The 20,212-nt window shown below is 38.6% G+C and overlaps 1 non-coding gene and 1 pseudogene across 1 annotated transcript; one reads left to right on the top strand and one right to left on the bottom strand.

The window, feature by feature from the left end:
* Positions 1-534: 534 nt before the first annotated feature.
* On the bottom strand, positions 535-1,195 carry LOC107796287 (agamous-like MADS-box protein AGL62; annotated as a pseudogene).
* A 9,938-nt stretch (positions 1,196-11,133) lies between these two features.
* Positions 11,134-11,240, top strand: LOC142173871 (small nucleolar RNA R71). The gene has a single exon (XR_012703234.1). It is a non-coding gene; the product is annotated as a small nucleolar RNA R71 (small nucleolar RNA).
* The last annotated feature ends 8,972 nt before the right edge of the window (positions 11,241-20,212 follow it).

The following is a 20,212-nucleotide window of genomic DNA, read 5'->3' on the forward strand; positions in this document are numbered from 1 at the left end:
ACCTTTTATTGACAGTGAGGTCACACGTTAGTGCCACTTTCCATTGATTTACTAAAGCTTTAATATGATTTTTATTTGGTTTATTACTTAAGCTTATAATTGTAATAACAACCGTATGTTTTATTATTCTGCTTACAAGAAAATGTATTCATCTTTTCCACATTAATTATTTTACATGGTAAGAATGCTTGATATATGTTCTTTCAGAGAAATTATTTGACGGATATATATTATTTGTATAAATTAGGGAAGGTAGAACTCAACTTCACACTAAGAAATAAAGACATGATTTTGTTAATGAAAAGCAATGGATGAAGGTAATTGCTGGGGAAGTAATAACATGATAATAGCAATAGAAGGATTGCAAAATATTATGCAATTACTAACATATTGATTTATAAGTGCAACCATTTGTTGTTGCTCATATATGGGCAATCAATACACAAACTGAGAACTTGAAAAACTTGTATCAAAGACCAACTAGTGAGGTACTCGTTGGCTTTAGTTAATAATAAGAGGGAAACTAGAACAGAATTAAAATAATCCAGCTGAATCAAAACCAAAGTTATGGTTATGAAGATTATTTGAAGCAACCATGATTTGAGCTGGCTTGATATCATAGTTGTCAAATATTCCATTACCATTAACACCAAAATAAAAAAGAAGAGTTAGCAGTAATCTCAACCATAAACTTGCTTGCTTGATTTGTCATATTATTTTTTAAAATCTCCATGGATTCCTTTAATTGTTCAAGTTCATGCAAACCAAGTTGACTTATATGAGCTTCCCGCCAATATTGACTTTGACTAGTTTTCCTCATTTGATCAAGTGATTCTCCTCTTTTCTTCTCAATTTCAAGCTCAGCAAGAATCTGAGTTAATTGCAAATTGAGCTCACGAACACTAGCATTTCGATGAGCCTCAACAAGATGAAGTGATGAATTAGAAATTGGATTATGATTTCTTGACAGGAATCTATCGATAATGGACTCAACATTAAGGTGACCAAAAGAAAAAACTTTTCTTGCAGGAGAAAAAACTATGATAGCTATTTCAACACCACAAAGTGTGCATAGTTCGCTAGCTTTCTTGAAAAGTCCAGAACGACGTTTTGAGAAGGTAACTTGGAGATAATTTTTCACCTCTATTTTGGCAATTTTGATCTTTTGACGACCAATGCTAGGTTTCTTTGCCATGGCTGAAACTAAAGAATACTAGAGATAATTCTTGTGGTTTTTGAGTTAACATTCAAAGTAAAAAATATGGACTATTTAAAGGTGCTTTGGAGTACTCTCAAACTTGCTGTCTTTAAAATAATTTTACTATTGTTTCTATGTAATGTGTTGATTTGAGAGTTAGAAATTCTTATCCTTTTAATGGATTGATAATATGATACTCAATTCACCCTAGTTGGCATTATTAAAACAATAAGGTATATATATTACTTGTGAAAGTCAAACTTTTTTCTGAGTTATCCCTTTATAAGTAATAACTTGATTGTTTGTTACAATTGTCAACCCTTCTATCTATTGATTGGTTTTTATGCAGCTAACTAGAAGGGATAAATAATAATTAATTAAGAAAGTAAGATTATTTTAAGAATAAATGATGGTGAGTGAGAAAAGGAGATATTTGCCCATATTAGAGATACTATACGTAATTATTTTTTTTGAGTTGTAACCTAAAGACAATCATGTTTTGCATTTACTTTTGAGTTGTAACCTAAGGAGAAGCCAATTATGATAATAGTTGGATAATAATAGTGTCTTAGCTTGAGAAATTAGGTGGTGATAATTAAGTTTAGATATTGATGAGTTATGAATCATAAAAGTTAAATAACATATATAAATTATAAGATATGAAGAAATTGCAAGAATTGTATCAGAATATGGGAATTTTCGTGAAATAAATTGTTGTAGTGGATCATACGGTTACAAATAATAAAGTTACATAAGAATTAAATAAAGAAAAATATGGCATATTTCTTAAGAAGGATGGTTCTATCTCTAGATTTTCCAGAAGAAGAGACAGAAAATTTTCTAGAATAGCAAGTCGGGATTCAATAATCATAAAATGTATCTTCACTACCATTAAGAGGAACAAATATGCAAAGTAATATATTGTTAGTAGAATGAGCTTATTAAAATCTAAAAGATTGGAAGAATGAATGAGGTTTTTTACAGTACTTTTTAATTTTTTTAATGATTTTGTGCTAATTTATAGGTAAGGACTATAGATGCCAGCTCTAGCATGAATATATTTTTATCAAAAGCTTAACTTGATTTCAAGACAGATAATGATATAGTACGATAATTTTCGTATATTTTATCTTATCTACTGTAAAGTTTAATTTATGTCGCAGTAACTGAATGTACCCGGGGAGTTTTTATATGACATCTTTCCACCTTAAAGTCTTAAAACCTTTTTGTTATTGCATTTACCCTCTTTTTAGTTTGTAAGGATATGTCTTCCCCGATGATCAAAGACGGAGCTAGATGATAACTACAAGTTCGGATGAATCTAATAACTTTTGATTAAATATTATATTTGTATTAAATTTTTTAGTAAATATGTATTAATATTTAATTACGAATCCAGTAACTAAAATGAGTTGTGGGTTCGATGACAAAATCAGAACCCATAAATTTCAAATCTCGACCCCGCCTCTGCCGATAATCAATGTCTTTATTTTATTTTTACAAGAATCACTTAAAAGTAATTTGTTTCCTTTCTGTATATAAGATCAAGAGAAACGCCAAAACCTACTATAGACTGTGATGGCGCCAAACGTCGTCGTTAGGCAAGCCAACGGTGAACTATCACGTTAATTATTCATTTTATTACTTTCAAAATCATAAATTTTATTAAGTAAAGAAATTTACACCTTTAAAATCACGGGTAAATACATAATTAGTAATGCATAAAAATAAAGGGTGATAATAATATGCAAATTCGTAAGCATCAACTAGAATATCCTAAAATCCGTGTCACAAGTGGATAAGCATTTACTGAGTACAATAATAATACATCATTTGTGTCTGGAATGCAAATAAGACAGATAAAGTTAATAGTGCGATGGAGACTCCGTGGGCTGCGATACGTAATCTGGAATGCAGCTCACCATAAAGTCTCCTCAGCAGTTGCGCCTACGCGCCAATATGTCCGCCAGATGAACCTGTCAGATCCTACACATTTAGTATAGAAGTGCTGCATGAGTACGTAAATCAATGCGTACCCAGTAAGTATCTAGTCTAACCCCGTAGAAGTAGTGACAAGGGGTCGACATCGACACTTACTAGTGGTCCAATAAATCAGTATGATAATTCATAAACAGATATCAAGCACAATAGTAGCAGTGAGGTAACACATGTAACTAACATGATCTTTCAAAATTTCTTTTTACGATATAAATTTCTCAATCTCGTATCATATCTCTCAACAACTCAGAAAATATCAAGTTCCAATATCAAACGGATAAGGAATACCATATAAAATGCCAGGCATCAGTGGAAGGATAATCGTGAATATTCAAATTGCTAGCGATATAACGCACGATTATGCTGAGATCGTACGACCCGATCCAGAGTGGTGTGTACACTGCCGAGGGTCGACCGGCACGAACTAGAGATGCATTTCATTATACTGCTGAGACGTTCGGCCCGCTCCATAAGAAAAGAAGGAACTTATCAAATTACGAGACACATGCTTACAATACAGTACATGAGCATAAAGTGGATATACCATTTACCGTTTATCAGATATTTTTCCAACAACTCAAGTTGATAAGGTTCGGCCTAATGTATATTCCTAAATCAATTTCAATTATAAATTCACTTAATTAAGCTAGCAAAAATGAGTTCAAATAATACAAATATTACATGATAAAGTCTTAAGTCTACCCGGACATAAACATACTTTAGCTACATACGGACTCTCGTCACCTCGTGCGTACGTAGCACCCACAATAAGTAGCACATAATAAGTACATCACCTAGAGGTAGTTTTTACCTCACAAGGTTAGACAAAAGATGTATCTCGCTTCGAAGTTCCATAACCGGCTGCAATGCCTCTCTAACTCTTTAATTCAAAGCCAAACGATCCGAAACTAGTCATACAATGTGCAATTCAATCAAAATATACTCCAAATGCGTATAATTTAATAATTTATAATAATTTCCAACTCCACTCGAAAAGTCAACAAAGTCAACCCTCGTGCCCACGTACCCGGATTTCGAAACTTCTTGAAGATAATCATTACCCATAATATCACGAACTCAAATATATAATTTATTTCTAATTCCATGTCCAATTTCGTGGCAAAAATCTAAAAATACCAAATTTTAGGTTTTCTTCAAAATCCCACAATTTCTACAAAATTTCATGTTTAAATCCTTGTAGAATCCATGTAATTAACTAACATTATGTGGGAATTACCTACCTTGCCGTAGATGACGAAAATATCCCCTCGAACCAAATCCCGTATAAGTATCAAGTCTACCCAGGCCCGCTCTTCTTCACATTCGCGATCACCTGATCGCGTTTGCGATGCCCAGCTTCCCCTGCCCTTCGCATTCCCGCTTTGCCCCTCGCATTTGCAAAGGCCTTCTGCCTCGCAGCCACCCAAACTTCTTCGCGGTCGCGACCTTCGTGTCGCGTTCGCGTAGGTTGCCTCTGCTCTTCTCTGCATTCGCGACCTCTGTGTCGCGTTCGCGATGAGCAAATCCCAATAGCCCAAAAATCGTTCTTCGCGAACGCATGAGACCCTTAGCGTTCGCGAAGAACAAAACCAGACACCAGCACCAGTAGTTGCAAAACAAGAAAATATGGTCTGAAACCACTCCAAATCACACCCAAGGCCCCTGGGACCCCATCCAATCACACCAACCAGTCCCAAAACATAACACGAACCTGCTCGAGGCCTCAAATCATACCAAACAACATCAAAACTACGAATCAACGATCAAAACCTTCCTCTCAACGTTTAAACATTCAAACTTCGACGAACGCATCTGATTCGTACTTAAACATTCCGTAATGACGCTAACTTTACGCACAAGTCATAAATCACAATACGAACCTATTCTAAGGCTCTGAATCCCAAACAGACATCGATAACATCAAAATCAACTTCAAACCAAACTTATGAAATTCTAAAACTTTCAAAATGCTGACTTTCCAAATTGAGCGCTGAAATCCTCCCGGACTACCCGATACTCAACCCGAACATATGCCCAAGTTTGAAATCATCATACAGACCTATCAGGACCTTCAAATCCCGATTTCGAGGTCGTTTACTCAAAAGTCAAACTTTAGTCAACTCTTCCAACTTAAAGCATCTGAATTGATAATTTTCCGTCCGAAACAATTCCGAACTTCCCGAAATTCAATTCTGACCACACGTACAAGTCACAAAACATGAAGTGAAGCTACTCTCGACCGCAAACCACCGAACGATGCACTAGAGCTCAAAATGACTGTTCGGGTCGTTACATTCTCCCCACTTAAACATACGTCCGTCCTTGAACGTGCCAAGAATCATCCCAGAGTTGTCCAAAATCCCTATTTAACACCTCGTGCGCCTACCCGTGCCACCATGACCCATGTGAGCAAATTAGCTCGAGCCAGATTGAAGATCCTTCCTATAACCTTAGCTAACAAGCCTTAGAACCAAATTCCAACATCTGGAATTCTCCACGAGACCCTATTCTAACATACAAACACCGCATCAATCACTATACACTGGACCTAAACATAATCATGCACCTATGTTGAAATCACACCTTGCACCACATAAGTCGTTTGCACATAATAACATCTTCCGACCAAAATCGCTACAATTTCACAAATCTGGTGCCCGTAATACACCTCATAATACATATAAGTCATGTTCCAACTCTCGCAATACTTCCACGACGAAAGAGATGTGCAGAAACTCATAACCACCTGTCAAATCAATAAATCATGGAGTCTCTCCACCTGTCAAGTATCATTACCTCATTTTGAAGTGAATAACGATATTTTCTCTTTAATATAATTCGATCGCAATGATCTCAGGTCAAATAAGCCAGTACAAGTTGCTCGGGCAATAAGCCACCTCATACACTGTCTAAAATCTCATATAGTGCCATCAAAACGCCAACAAGCTACAACTCGAATGTGACCCATAGGGAAGAACGAACTCAGGCAAACAATCATCCAGCCCGCGTAGCGAATAAAACGGCCAAACCGATGTTATGGATCCATCTTAGAGATAAGAAACAAGACACACAAAATAAGTATAAGGAACCGTACTTAACATCTCACTGTTGCGACGTGCAACCCGATCCAAATATGACATTGTTGCAGCGTGTAACTCGATCCAAACAAGACATTGTTGTGGCGTGCAACCCGATCCAAATATGACATCATTGCAACACGCAACCCGATCGACACAACATACATGTGGCAGTATGCCACATGATCCAAACAATATATCCGTGGCGGCGTGCCACCCGATCCAAACAATATACCCATGGCAGCGTGCCACCTGATCCAAACCAATATACCTATGGCAGCGTGCCACCCGATCTACACATAACAATCAATAAGGAACCACCCATCACACCGAAATGCTTATACTTAGGAAATGCCCGAATGTTGACCACAAGCACTCCAAGTGTATGAATATAACCCTGGGGAGACGACTAGTGCCATGCGCTACCAAGCACGACTAAGGTGCAATGCCTAATTTAGCTACGGGCTTCCAAATACTTTTTCGGACACGCTCCTAAGTCCAAAATCACCATATGGAGCTATTGGAATAATTAAAACTCTATTTCGGGGTCATTTACACATAAATAGACATCCGGACACTATTTTAACTTAAGCTTTAAACCTTGGAACTAAGCACATGAAGATATGCAAGAGTGCATAATGGATTGGTCTTTAGGAAAACCTCTTTCGATTATTCTCCTAACTAGGTCTAATCAATGATTCAACTAGCCTCATTCGATTACTTAGAAGAATCTATGAACTCAACCAAAAATATAATGCAAAGATATCACAAGTTATGTCTCTTTCGATTACATGAAAAAAGTGAATATAGATGTAACATTTAATTCATCTAAAAACGATTCAATACATAAAACTAGAGTTATAATCTACAAACAATCATCAATACACCAAATCCATTAAACCCTAAATGTAACTACTCCATAGATATGGAGAAATTCATCACAAATAAAATTAAAGTATAGGAAAACATAAATTCAATCCAAACTAGGGTCTTGAGTGAGGAAGGAATGATGAAATCCTTGTGCTTGTGTTCTTCCAACTCCTCTTTAGGTCCGAAGTATGTCTAAAAGTCTAGAAAATAGTGTTTTTCCATGTATTTATACCAAATAGGGTCGGCCCCAGACGATATCACCCTTTCCTAGCCGAAATAGGACTTTCACTCTGTAAAACTTGCACACGCGCGCCACATGGGGCGACGCGCCATGCAGGGAATTACTGGGGAAATCCAGAGAGCTCAACAATTCACCAGGCAACAAAAATACATTGTTGCGGCGCACCACGCGCTGAAGCAGTGCAAATTTCTCAGAGTGTTTGTTTTTGCGTGATTTTTGACGTCTAGACTTGGTCCTCGACCCCTGATCATGATACCGGCTTAATCCCTTGGGCTTTTACTCATACTTTAAAGCTCCAAATAGATCGAATTACCTCCACAACATCTAAATAGCTCGAAATCACATCTACAAGGCATAAAATACATAATAAGTGCAAAACACTACTAATTAAAGCTCAACACAAGTAAAGTACAGTGAATTAGAGTGAAATAAGCGATTAAAACACTATATTATAGCCTACCATCAACACCCCACACTTAAACCATTGCTCGTCCTCGAGAAATCAAACTACACTTCATATAGGCACGACCTTTTTCAACAACTCTCATAACTCATCATACCAAGAATATTTAAAACAGGTTTGACTCAAAAGCACCACGCATTTTTCACAACCACTCACTTACTCCAACACAGAGATCAACGACATTACCTTTCCTTCACGAATCAAGTGCCATCACACAGTAATAGAGAGTAGTTCCACACACAATAAAATTTAAGAACAATTAGGAACTCAAGATAGAAAGAATTCACTCACTCTCAGAAACAACATTCATGTGCCACAACAGACGTACCATAGGTTTGCCTGTAATGTACTACTCTATTAATTGAGCTCATTCAGTCAAGGATCAAGTAGGACTTTATTTGGTTGTAATGTAGGTTGCGAGATGGGTAGGATACATTTGGATATAAGAGTGACTACACCTCCCTAAGCACTTTAATACATACACTTAATCGTTCAATACCCCACACATATGTCAAACCATAACTCTACCTTCACATGAATATACATTAACTCCCTACTTCTTTAAGCACAAATACATAAGAGTCACCAATATCAAGGAATATTTTGCATAATAATACAACTATTTTTTCATTTCTTTTTCAATTCAAGTGGCTCTTACTTTTTCAAAGCAGTGCACCTTTCTCTTTATTTCAATAGTTCCACTCAAAAGCCAAACCAATACCCCACACTTCAACTTTTACAAAGTTCATGACAAATTCAAGTGCTCACGAGAGGTAAAAGGTTCAAATAGATGGTCAATTTAAACAAATGGGTCAGGCTTGAAATGTGGTTGCCAAAGAAAAAGGATTAAATGCTCAACAGGGTTAACTAAGATACACAACAATTAGGCGGGTAAAAGCATACATATGGCTCAACAAAGAAATGCCTATATCACTTCCAAGACTGAATAAAACTACTATTTTGCTTTGCAAACACACGGGGCAAGTTCTAGGCATCAAATGCAATGCACAGAATACACAAAAACTCACACATACATGGCACATAACTCACTCAGGATTGGACTATCAACACACTCTAGTCAAAGCAATTAAGCAAAGTTAAGATCATACAATTTAAGGTATTTATACAAGAGTAAAAAACTGAGCCTAAGCGTCACAATTAAAGCACTCACTATTCTAAAGGTATAATAAAGTCATGACATATTGCCTTCAATTCAAATCACAACACAAGGTTTCCTTCTCCTAAAATAAAAACTAACTACACCCGATTCAAACAAACCTCTTGGAAAAAACAACGGTACAAAGAAAACATCAAGGGAGAATTATTACACTACCTACAAACGAAATTCTTTTTGTCTTTTTTCTTTCGACTTTAATCCCTCAAGAAACCCATCGATGGTATCCATCATCAGGAAAAATCGAAAATTTTAAAATATTTCTCTTTTTTTTTCTATCTCTACTAACTACAACTAACAAAAAAACTAATATACATATATACAAATATCCCCCACCCCACATTTAAGTTGTGGCATTTCCCCATGACACACAATTAAAAAGCATAAGATAAAGAAAACTTCCCTGAATATCTAGTCGGGGTCTGAGCCAAAGTCGGGCTCCATGCAAACAGCTTCTTCTCAGCCTTTTCAGGGAACACCCCACACTTATCTTTCTCGCTCACTGCAGTCTTCTCTTTCGAGCCCTTTACTTTCCACTCAACACTTGGAGCTGGTTTTCCTTTTTGCACCCCCTTTTATACATCCATCTTGAAAGTCACAATCTCCTCATCCACTCTAAGCATGAGTTTCCTCTCATGTATATCTAATATTGCCCTGTCCGTCACTAAGAATGGTCTTCCTAGGATGAGGGGGGCCTGCTTGTTTTTCTCCATATTAACCACTATAAAATCCACAGGAACTATGAACTTATCCACCCGAACTAACATATCTTTCACTATCCCCTCGGGTATTAAAGTCGTTTGGTCTGCCAGCTATAATGATATTGGTGCATACCTTATCTCTCATATTTCCTGTAAATAGATAGAGGCATTAAATTAATTGAGGCACCAGAATCACATAAAGACTTATCAAAATTAATAGTTCCTAAAGAGCAAGGTATAGTAAAATTCCCTGGATCTCCACACTTTTGTGGGAGTTTATTTTGCAATATCATGTTGCAATGCTCTGTGAGCTTGACCACAGAGGTCTCCTCTATTTTCCTCTTCTTCGTAAGGATCTCTTTCAAGAATTTAGCATAAGAAGGCATTTGTGAGAGCACTTCTATGAATGGTGAGTTTACATGAACTTGTTTCAGCACATCCAGAAATCTCTCAAACTACTTGTCCGGCGTTTCTCTACATAGCTTTTGAGGGAAAGGTAGCGCAGGCATATGCTTGCTCTCCTCATGTTCCTCCCTTCTCGATTTTTTTTCCTTCTTTTTCTCAGCTTTCATTAGGCCTTTCTTCTTCTTGTCATCATCACTTTTCAGCTGCTCCCCACTTTCTTTTTCAAGTATCACATCTTTTTGGATCGAGGTGGGGACTTTCAGCACTTGTCCACTTCTCAAGGTTACAACATTCACTGTTTCTTTAGGATTTCTTTCAGTATCAGCAGGGAGAGTGCATGGAACCCTCTCAAATAATTTTGTTTCAATTTGTCCCACCTACTTCTCTAAATTTTTAATTGCTGCCCTTTGTACTTCAAATCTTTCATCAATTTTCACAATGAAGGCCTTTATGAAATCTTCTAGACTAGGTTTATTGGGCTGTTAAAGCTGAAACTGCTGCCACGGCTGATTCATAAAACCAGGAGCTCATTATCCCTGAAATCTGGGGTTGTTTTATTGCCATGCATTTGCTACCCCCAGGTGAACTCCATGAAAAACTGGGGTGCTTCTGACCCATTACATTAAAATTATAATTTTCCACAGCATTCACTTCCTTAGTTGAGGCTTGACACTCATGAGTAGGGTATCCTCTTCCACATATATCATAGGCTACATGAGGCTCACTTTGTATCGTGGCTAAGGTCAACTTCCGGATTTCTTTAGTCATAGTATCAAGTTATGCCTGCACAGATGTATTAGCATCAACTTGGTGAACACCAGTTGATCTTCTTCTTTCAGCACTCCCCGAGGGCCACTTATTAGCATATTCAGATAACTCATCAAGAATTGTAACTATCTCCTCTGGAGTCTTCTTCATCAAAGGGCCTCCAACTGCATTTCTCAATATTCTACACGAGTCCGGTGTCAATCCATCCCAAAAGTCCTGGAGTTGCATCCAGAATTCAATTCCACTGTGTTGACACTTTCTAACAATCTCCTTAAACCTCTCACATGCTTCAAAAACAGTTTCAGTCTCTTTCTAACAAAAGTTATAGATTTCTCTTCTAAACTTGCCCATTTTAGATGAGGAGAAATATTTATCAAGAAATTTCCTGGTCATCTCCTCCCATGTTCTGATCGATCCCGTGGGCAAGCTTTGAAGCCACTTCTTTGTATCATCTTTAAGTGAAAAGGGGAATGCCCTTAAGTACACTGCATCTTGTGACACCCCATTGTATTGAAAACTGTTTATAATCTTCTCGAAATTCATTAGATGTGTGTTTGGATCCTCGCTCATCTTTCCTATGAAGACACAATAGTTCTGAATGGTTTGAAGCAACCCTCACTTCAACTCAAAATTGTTAGCTACAATTTGAGGTGGTCTAACACTTGATAAGCCTTGATTGTACATCGCTCTAGCATAATCGCCCAGTGATCTCCCAGGAATGGGAGCTATATTCCCGAACTGGTTTGCAGCTAAGGGTTGATTTTGAGCAATTCTCCGACCCCTCTCTTCTTGATAGATAATCTATGCATCTCTAATAGCTGCTTCCTCAGCATCCTGTGCAACTTTTTCTCATTGTTAGGTTGCTTCCCTTGCAGCCAAATCTACATTATCATCACCATTTCCATCCATAAGTTCCTATGTCCCGTCTAGGGAAGCTTCAGAGGGCAAATCAGCCTCTATTAAGGAGGAGCAAACAACCGCACAGTCTAGGCCACATGTGCGATTCTAGCTCATGGATGAGGTCTCTTCATCTCACAACACTTCCTAGGGGTCGGAAAGAGCTAGTTAAACCTCTAAGCCAGCAGTGACCCTAGACACAGATACATAGGTTATATAGGATATCCCCAATGATGGTAGAGGGGGGAGATGGTACATCCACGGGTGTGGAGAGATCGAAGAAAAAGAAGATATTAGTGGATAATCCTTGACACTTGAGCGGCAATTTCTATTGAAGGATTTGGATAAATACAACCTGGCGGTGTTGAGGCAGTTCAGAAGAAGAAAGGTGCCTGTGTAGATGACTGCGTTGCACCAATACTAAATATGTCAGACAGCTTTGAAGTAGCTGTCTGCATCCAGTTGTTAAGACTCGACAATGTTTGGAAGATTCGCAGAGCAGATAATGGAGATGTAGGCATGTGTACTGCCCTCGGAGCTAGAGCAGGGGCTGCCCTGGGGGTTGGGGTAGGATCTAAAGATAGTGAAAGATCAGAATCCCCCTTCTGAAGACAATGTGGAGGTTGTTTTGCGGCCACAGGAAAAATCTGCGGTCCGTACAATTTCAATTGCAGTCTCTCTAAGATTTCTGCGCTCCGCACAATTAAAGTGCGGCCGCAAATGCACTTGCTTCACTAGGTCGCCCAGATTAATAAATCTGCGGACAGCACAAATTCAAGTGCAGCCGCAGATTTCAAAAATTACGCACAGGCATTCTTTTCTACTTAGCGTTTTCAATTACTTGCACAAATAGACATGAAAACATGGTATAAACATGAAATCTCATTAACCCAACCCATGGTAGCCTATATTATCAACTATCCAGTTCAGATCTACCCCACCTGGATACATGGATGAACTCTAATAACAAATGACCTAAAAAGAAACTAAAATTTTAAAAATTAAACTAACACAAAAATTTAACATGCAATGAAACATACCAGATAGAGTGAGTGCACTGGGTGTATAAGCTTAGGTGGTTGTGTGTGGTGACAGTGAAAATCTCTCAAGAAATTTGCAGAGTAATAGTGACTTTTAGGGGAGGAAATGTGTAAAATAAACTCAAATTTCCTATTTATACTAAGAATCCTAAGAGGGAAAAAGTTCTAATGCGGCCGCAGATTTCCATGTGCGTTCCACACTCTATCACCTCAGTCATCCGTCTCTACTCTTAATGTGCGATCCGTATTTTTTTGGGTGTGACCGCATATTTCCTCTTGCGGTCACATATTAGCCCCGCAATGACAGGCTCAAACTTCATAGAGTTAAAAAATTTACACTTTTGCAAGATTCCAATTGTGCGGTCCACATGAGAAATGTGCGACCGCGAATGCTTTCCTGCCGTGGCACACAGAAATGTGTGGTTCGCATAAATAAAGTGCGGTTCGCAGATCCTTAAACACTTAGCCATTTTTTAGTTCACCATTTCTTGCAAGTCACACTCAACCTTGTAGCACACTTCAAATCAAGTTAGAACACAAATAACACCTAAGTATAAAAGAAAAAGGAAAAGAACATGGGTTGCCTCCAAAGAAGTGCCTGATTTAACATCGTGACACGATGCAAATACTCCCAAGTGAAGTAAATGACCGCCACCATGTGGCTATCTCCAACCTCGCCCAAGTAGTGCTTCACCCGGTGACCATTGACTCTGAGTACTTCATCGTTCTTGTTCTTCAAGTCTAATGCACTACATGTGTCACACCAACAATTTCTAATGGACCACTCCACTTGGATTTTGGCTTCCCTGGAAACATTCTCAACCTTGAGTTAAACAACAATACTAGATCTCCCAGCTTGAACTCTTCGTTCCAAATGTATTTATCATGAAGATATTTCATCTTTTCTTTGAACAAGGACAAACTCACATATGCATGGTACCGGAACTCATACAATTCATTCAAATGTGCAACCCTCAAGTTAGCGGCTATATCCCAATCAAGATTCAACTTCTTTAGAGCCCACATTGCCTTGTGCTCTAGCTAGTTTCACCGGAAGATAATAAGATTTTCCGAAAACCAACCGGTATGGAGACATTCCGATAGGTGTTTTGTAAGTCGTCTTATAAGCCCATAACACATCATCAAGCTTCTTGGACCAATCCATCTTATTATCATTCACCATTTTAGACAAGATACTCTTTATCTCCCGGTTGGAGACTTCTACTTGCACACTAGCTTGTGGGTGATAGGGAGTCATGACCTTGTTAGTAACACCATGCTTGCTAAGTAAAGTGTCAAAAGCTTTGTTGCAAAAGTGTGATCCCTCATCGCTTATGATTGCCCGTGGAGTACCAAATCTTGTTAAAATACTCTTCATCAAGAAAGCTACTATACTTATCGCCTTGTTGTTGGGCAAAGCGATGGCCTTAACCCATTTGGACACCTAATTCCCCGCGACCAAGATGTAGGTGTTTCCACAAGAACTCACAAAAGGGCCCATAAATTCAATGCCCCAAACATCGAAAATATTAATCTCCAAGATGGTTGTGAGAGGCATTTCATTTTTCTTTGACATTCCACCGGCCCGTTGACTTTCATTACATCTTTTCACCAACTCACTAGCATCCTTGTAAAAAGTGGGGCAATAAAAACCACAACTAAGCACTTTGGCCGCTATTCTTGCTCCACCATGATGACCACCATATGGCGAAGAATGAAAAGCCCCAAGAATATCACCTTGCTCTTCTTCTGGTACACACCTCTTAATCACCCCATATGTACAAATTTGAAAAAGGTATGGTTTATCCCAATAATAATGTTGACAATCTCTTTTGAGCTTCTTCCTTTGGCTTGAAGAGAACTCATCCGGAATGATTCCACACACAAGAAAATTTGCCAAGTCTGCGAACCATGGCACCTCTTTCATTGAAATTGCCAAAAGTTTCTCATCGGGGAAGGAGTCATTGATTTCAAGGCCATCATGTGGCCTCCCCTCCTCCTCCAATCGAGACAAGTGGTCTGCTACTTGGTTTTCACTACATTTCCTATCGTAGATGTCAATATCAAATTCTTGTAACAAGAGTACCCATCTCATCAACCAAGCTTTGGAGTCCTTTTTGTTCATAAGATAACGAAGCGTTGCATGGTCCGTGTGGACAATAACCTTTGCATCCATCAAGTACATGCGAAACTTCTCAATTGCAAACACAATAGCAAAGAGCTCTTTCCCCGTAATAGTATAGTTGACTTGGGAACTATTCAAGGTCTTACTAGAATAGTATACTGAATGGAAAATTTTGATGATATGTTGCCCCAAAACAGCCCCAACCACTATGTCACTTGCATCATACATGAGTTCAAAAGGCACACTCCAATTTGGAACGGTGATGATGGGAGTAGTTGTCAACTTGAGCTTCAACAATTCTAAATATCTCATGTAATCATCATTGAAATTGAACTTGGCATCCTTCTCAAGGAGCTTGCACAAAGGGTTCACCACTTTAGAGAAATCTTTGATAAAGCGCCGGTAAAAACCCGCATGGCCTAGGAAACTCCGCAAATCCTTCACCGAAGTTGGGGGTGGAAGCTTAGAAATCACCTCAATCTTTGCCTTGTCAACTTTAATTCCATTCATTGAAATTTTATGGCCAAGGACAATACCTTCCTCACCCATGAAATGGCATTACTCCCAATTAAGTACCAAGTTAGTTTTATCACATCTAGCCAACACTTTGTCCAAATTTGCAAGACAATCATCAAAAGAATCTCCAACCACCGAGAAGTCATCCATGAAAACTTCAAGGTAGTCCTCCACCATGTCCGTGAAAATAACCATCATACATCGTTGAAAAGTCCTTGATGCATTGCACAAACCAAACGGCATCCGCTTGAAAGCAAAAGTACCATGGGGACATGTGAATATTGTTTTCTCTTGATCTTCCGGGGCAATGAGAATTTGGTTGTAGCCCGAGTACCCATCAAGAAAATAATATAAAGCACGACCGACCAATCTATCGAGCTTTGATCTAAGAAAGGAAGTAGAAAGTGATCCTTCCTTGTTACTTTGTTGAGCTTGCGATAATTCATACACACCCTCCAACCAATCACCGTTCTCGTCAGAATCAATTCATTCTTATCATTGGTGACCACCATCATGCCCCCCTTTTTTGGGACACATTGAACCGGAGAAGTCCATGAACTATCGGAGATGGGGTAGACAACCCCGACATCCAACCACTTGATAATCTCCTTCTTGGAAACTTCTTACATAGCCTCATTGAGTCTTCTTTGATGTTCAATGTACGGTTTAGCACCATCCTCCAACTTGATCTTATGCAAGCAAAAGGCAGGGTTTATACCCCAATTATCTTCCAAGGTCCACCCAATAGCCTTCTTCTATTTTTGTAATACCACCAATGTTGAATCAACCTGCACTTTAGTCAAACAAGAGGAAATAATAACCGGTAAAGTAGAACAGGGGCCAGGAAATTCATAACGAATGTGTGGAGGCAATGGATTTAACTTCAAGGTAGGTGGCTCTTCAATAGAAGGTTTTGTATGAGGAGTCTTCCTATTTTCAAGATCCAAAGATAATTTTTGGGGTGCATAGTTATACACCTCATTCCTTGTAAAGAGTTCACACATTCCATGAAACCATCCATCTCGTCATCATCAAAGTTGAGCAAGACGGCCTCCAATATATCACCAACATTGATAGTCACACTTGTATCATCAACAATGACATTGGTCACCAAATCCACAAAAGAACATACCTCATTGTTATTTGGTTGCCGCATGGACTTACATACATGGAATACCACTTTTTCATCACCAGCCCGGAAAGTGATTTCTCCAGCTTCAACATCACAAAGAGCCTTACCTGTAGCAAGGAAAGGTCTCCCAAGAATAATTGGTATTTCATAATCAACTTCACAATCTAGAATGACAAAGTGCGCCGGAAGAATAAATTTATCAACCTGGACCAAAACATCTTCAATCACAATCAACGACATTTTATGGTATGATCGTCCATTTGCAATCTCATAGAAGTGGGTCTTGGTTGCCCAATCCCCAAAGTCTTGAAAACCGAATAGGGCATCAAATTTATACCTGCCCCAAGATCACAAAAGAGCTTTAGCAAACTCGGCACTTCCAATTGTACAAGGAATCGTGAAAGCACCGGGATCCTCCAACGTAGAAGCCATTGAATGAACAATCGCACTCACTTGATGAGTGACTTTAATAGTCTCAAAATTCATCGACCGCTTCTTTGTCACAAGATCTTTCATAAACTTTTCATAACCGGGCATTTGTTCCAAAGCTTCTACCAATGGCACATTGATTGAAAGACTTTTCATCATTTGAATGAACTTCTTTAATTGATTCTCACTATTTTTCTTGGCAAGTCTTTGAGGGTATGGAGGTGGAGGCTTAGGCAATGGTGCCTTTGCCTTTTGCACTATGTCTCAGGTATGTCAACGATGTGTTCCCTAGATGGGTTCACCTCCTATTGAGTCTTTTCCACACTATCATCAATATCAATACAAACTTTCTCATTTGGTTGAGCAACAATGTTCGGGGATCTCTTCTTCTTGCATTACTTGGTCATCATCAATAAGTTGCCTTCCACTTGAGGTGGGTACATTCCCGCCTCTTCCACTTCTTGTGATAACCGCCATAGCATGACCCGTATTGTTACCACCCTTTGGGTTCACCACCGTGTCACTTGGTAGTGCACCCTTAGGACGAGAATTTAGAGCTTGAGAGATTTTCCCCATTTGAACTTCTAAGATGTTGATTAATGTGTTGTGTAAGGCATTCTTTTCCATCATTTGCTTGAACATATTCTAAATACATCACATATCATTTTTTGAAGAACTTGAACCATAGGAATGATAAGGAGGTGGGTTGCTCGTTTGTTGATACATTGGGTGCCTTTGAAAACCCGACCCCCGGTTGCCTTGATTGTTACCCCAACTACCTTGGTTGTTGCCTCCCCAATTTCCTTGATTGTTTCCACTTCAATTTCCTTGATTGTTATTGTTATACCAATTACCTTGATTTTTAGAATTCAAATTGCCGTGATTGTTTGGTTTTCATTGTTGTTAGTTTGGGCCTTGGAAGTTATTTCTTTGCCCTTGAAAATTGTTCACATATTGCACTTATTCCTCTTGCTCATTATAAGAATCATCTTGATCAAAACCGACATCATCTTACACATAGTTCTTCACTCGAGTATGCACTTGTGGACCCGTGACCCTCCTCTTATTCACCAAAACATTCACTCCCTCCATAGCATGAACTTGCTTAAGGGTTTGCACTTGATTTAGTTAGGCCTTTGCTAGTTGAGTCATGGTAGTAGTCAATTCGGCAATGGCTTTCCCATGGTCTTGCAATTCTTTTTGGAGGTGGATCATGTTTGGATCACCTTGTGAAACATTGTCCCGGGATTTCCAAATCGATGACGTCTCCGCCATTTCATCTAGAATATCACACGCCCCCTCATAAGGCATAGTAATAACGTTCCCACCAGCTAGTTGATTCACTACACATTGGTTGGTTGTGTTAATCCCACGATAAAAGTCTTGTTGCAACATGTTTTCCGTCATATCGTTGTTGGGACATTCCTTAACCATTGTTCTATAATGCTCCCAAATTTAGTGTAGTGGTTCATTCGGCTCTTGTTTTAATGCCAAAATCTCATCTTAAAGTGTAGCCATGTGCCCAGGAGAGAAAAACTTAGCAATGAACTTGGCCGCCAACGCATCTTAAGTATGAATTGAATGGTTCGAAAAATGTTTCAACCAATCTAAAGCTTTCCCCCGTAGAGAGAAGGGAAAAATCCTTAGCCTCAATGCATGCTCAGAAACATTAGTTTGCTTTCTTCCCCAACATGTATCCACAAATCCCTTCAAATATTTATAAGCATTCTGGGTTAGTGCACTGGTGAAGAAGCCCCGTTGCTCAAGTAGAGTGAGCATCACATTGGTGATTTGAAAGTTGCTCGCCTTTATACGGGAGGGACTATTGCACTAGCACAACCTTCGTTGGGCAATATTCGGTGTTGAGCTACTCGTGGTGGAGATGGGGGTGGAACGGGCACGTTGTCATGTGGTACCCGACCTCTCCGATTGGGTTGTGGCTCTTGAGGTACCTCATCTACTTGTCCCTCCTCACCGTCCAAGTCCCCCAAAGGCACATTTTCGAGCTCATTATTCGCCATGTTTGTACCTAAAATTTCTTAAACAAACTAGTAACACGGAAGGGAAAAAAAATATTCCAAAAACACACTCAAATATATAGCTAACACCATTTTAACTCCCCGGCAACGACACCAAAAATTGATCCACTCCCAATCCACACTCAACAATGAGTGGAAGATGCCAGTGGAAGAATAGTACCCAACTATGAGTCGGGGTCGATTTCCACATGGAGCTAAGAATGGGTGTTAGAGTGTACATTTGCTGCGTGTAGAAGAAATAGCTTAAATACACTTCCAAAAAATTTGGTGTTGCAAATTACTTCTATGAACTACTCTATTAATTATTAACTAGAAAAATGAAACTAGAAATTGACTAATTATTTTTGGTTGTTTTCAAATAGGTAAAAAGCCTAGGGATGTAACCTTTGCCTAGGTGTTAGCCTAATGGATTAATTAAGTTAACACTTATTTTAGTGATTGGGGTGTATTATAGATCTCAACTCTAAGTTACCCACTCAATACCTCTCTGTTATAGAGTGATTTTGCCCAATTTGGCTTTCTTAACCCCAAATGGGTATCAAGCTAAATAGTTGATATGAGCTCAAGTCGGGTTTTCCCTATCTCTAGTTCAAACCCTTTAATTAGGCTAGTCAAATCCTTCACTAGCCCAATTTCTTGTTATGCAAGTTTTCCTAAACTAAGTCTCTCTTTCTCAAGTAAGACCAAGTCAAAAATGTATGAATCAATGTTTGCAACCATTAATTCTAAAATTAAAGCATGAACAAGGCTAAATAACAAACACCCAATCATAAACAAGCATTAAATTAAATAACCATAAGGTTTACACACTAGGGTTGGGTCACAACCCTAGTAAATGTCTAGTTACTCATAGTAGAAAATGAATAAAATAAAGAAGAAACACTAATTAAAGCCAAAATATAAAATTAAAATAATAAACTATGATGTATTTGTCCCAAAATGATCATAAGTTACCCAAATGGTAAACTACAACGGCTACAGCTAAGAAAACTTCAAAACATGACCTAAAAAGGTGATTTTCGTCTATTTATAGTGGCCAAAAATTTATTGACAAAATTGCCCTTCGGGAGGTTCTACGATCTCACATTGCTTGAGTCTGCATGTGGATAGATTCTGCAGCCGTACAATTTGATATGCGG

This window comes from Nicotiana tabacum, chromosome 2 (genome assembly GCF_000715075.1).
Source record: "Nicotiana tabacum cultivar K326 chromosome 2, ASM71507v2, whole genome shotgun sequence".
In the NCBI taxonomy this organism is placed as follows: Eukaryota; Viridiplantae; Streptophyta; class Magnoliopsida; order Solanales; family Solanaceae; genus Nicotiana; species Nicotiana tabacum.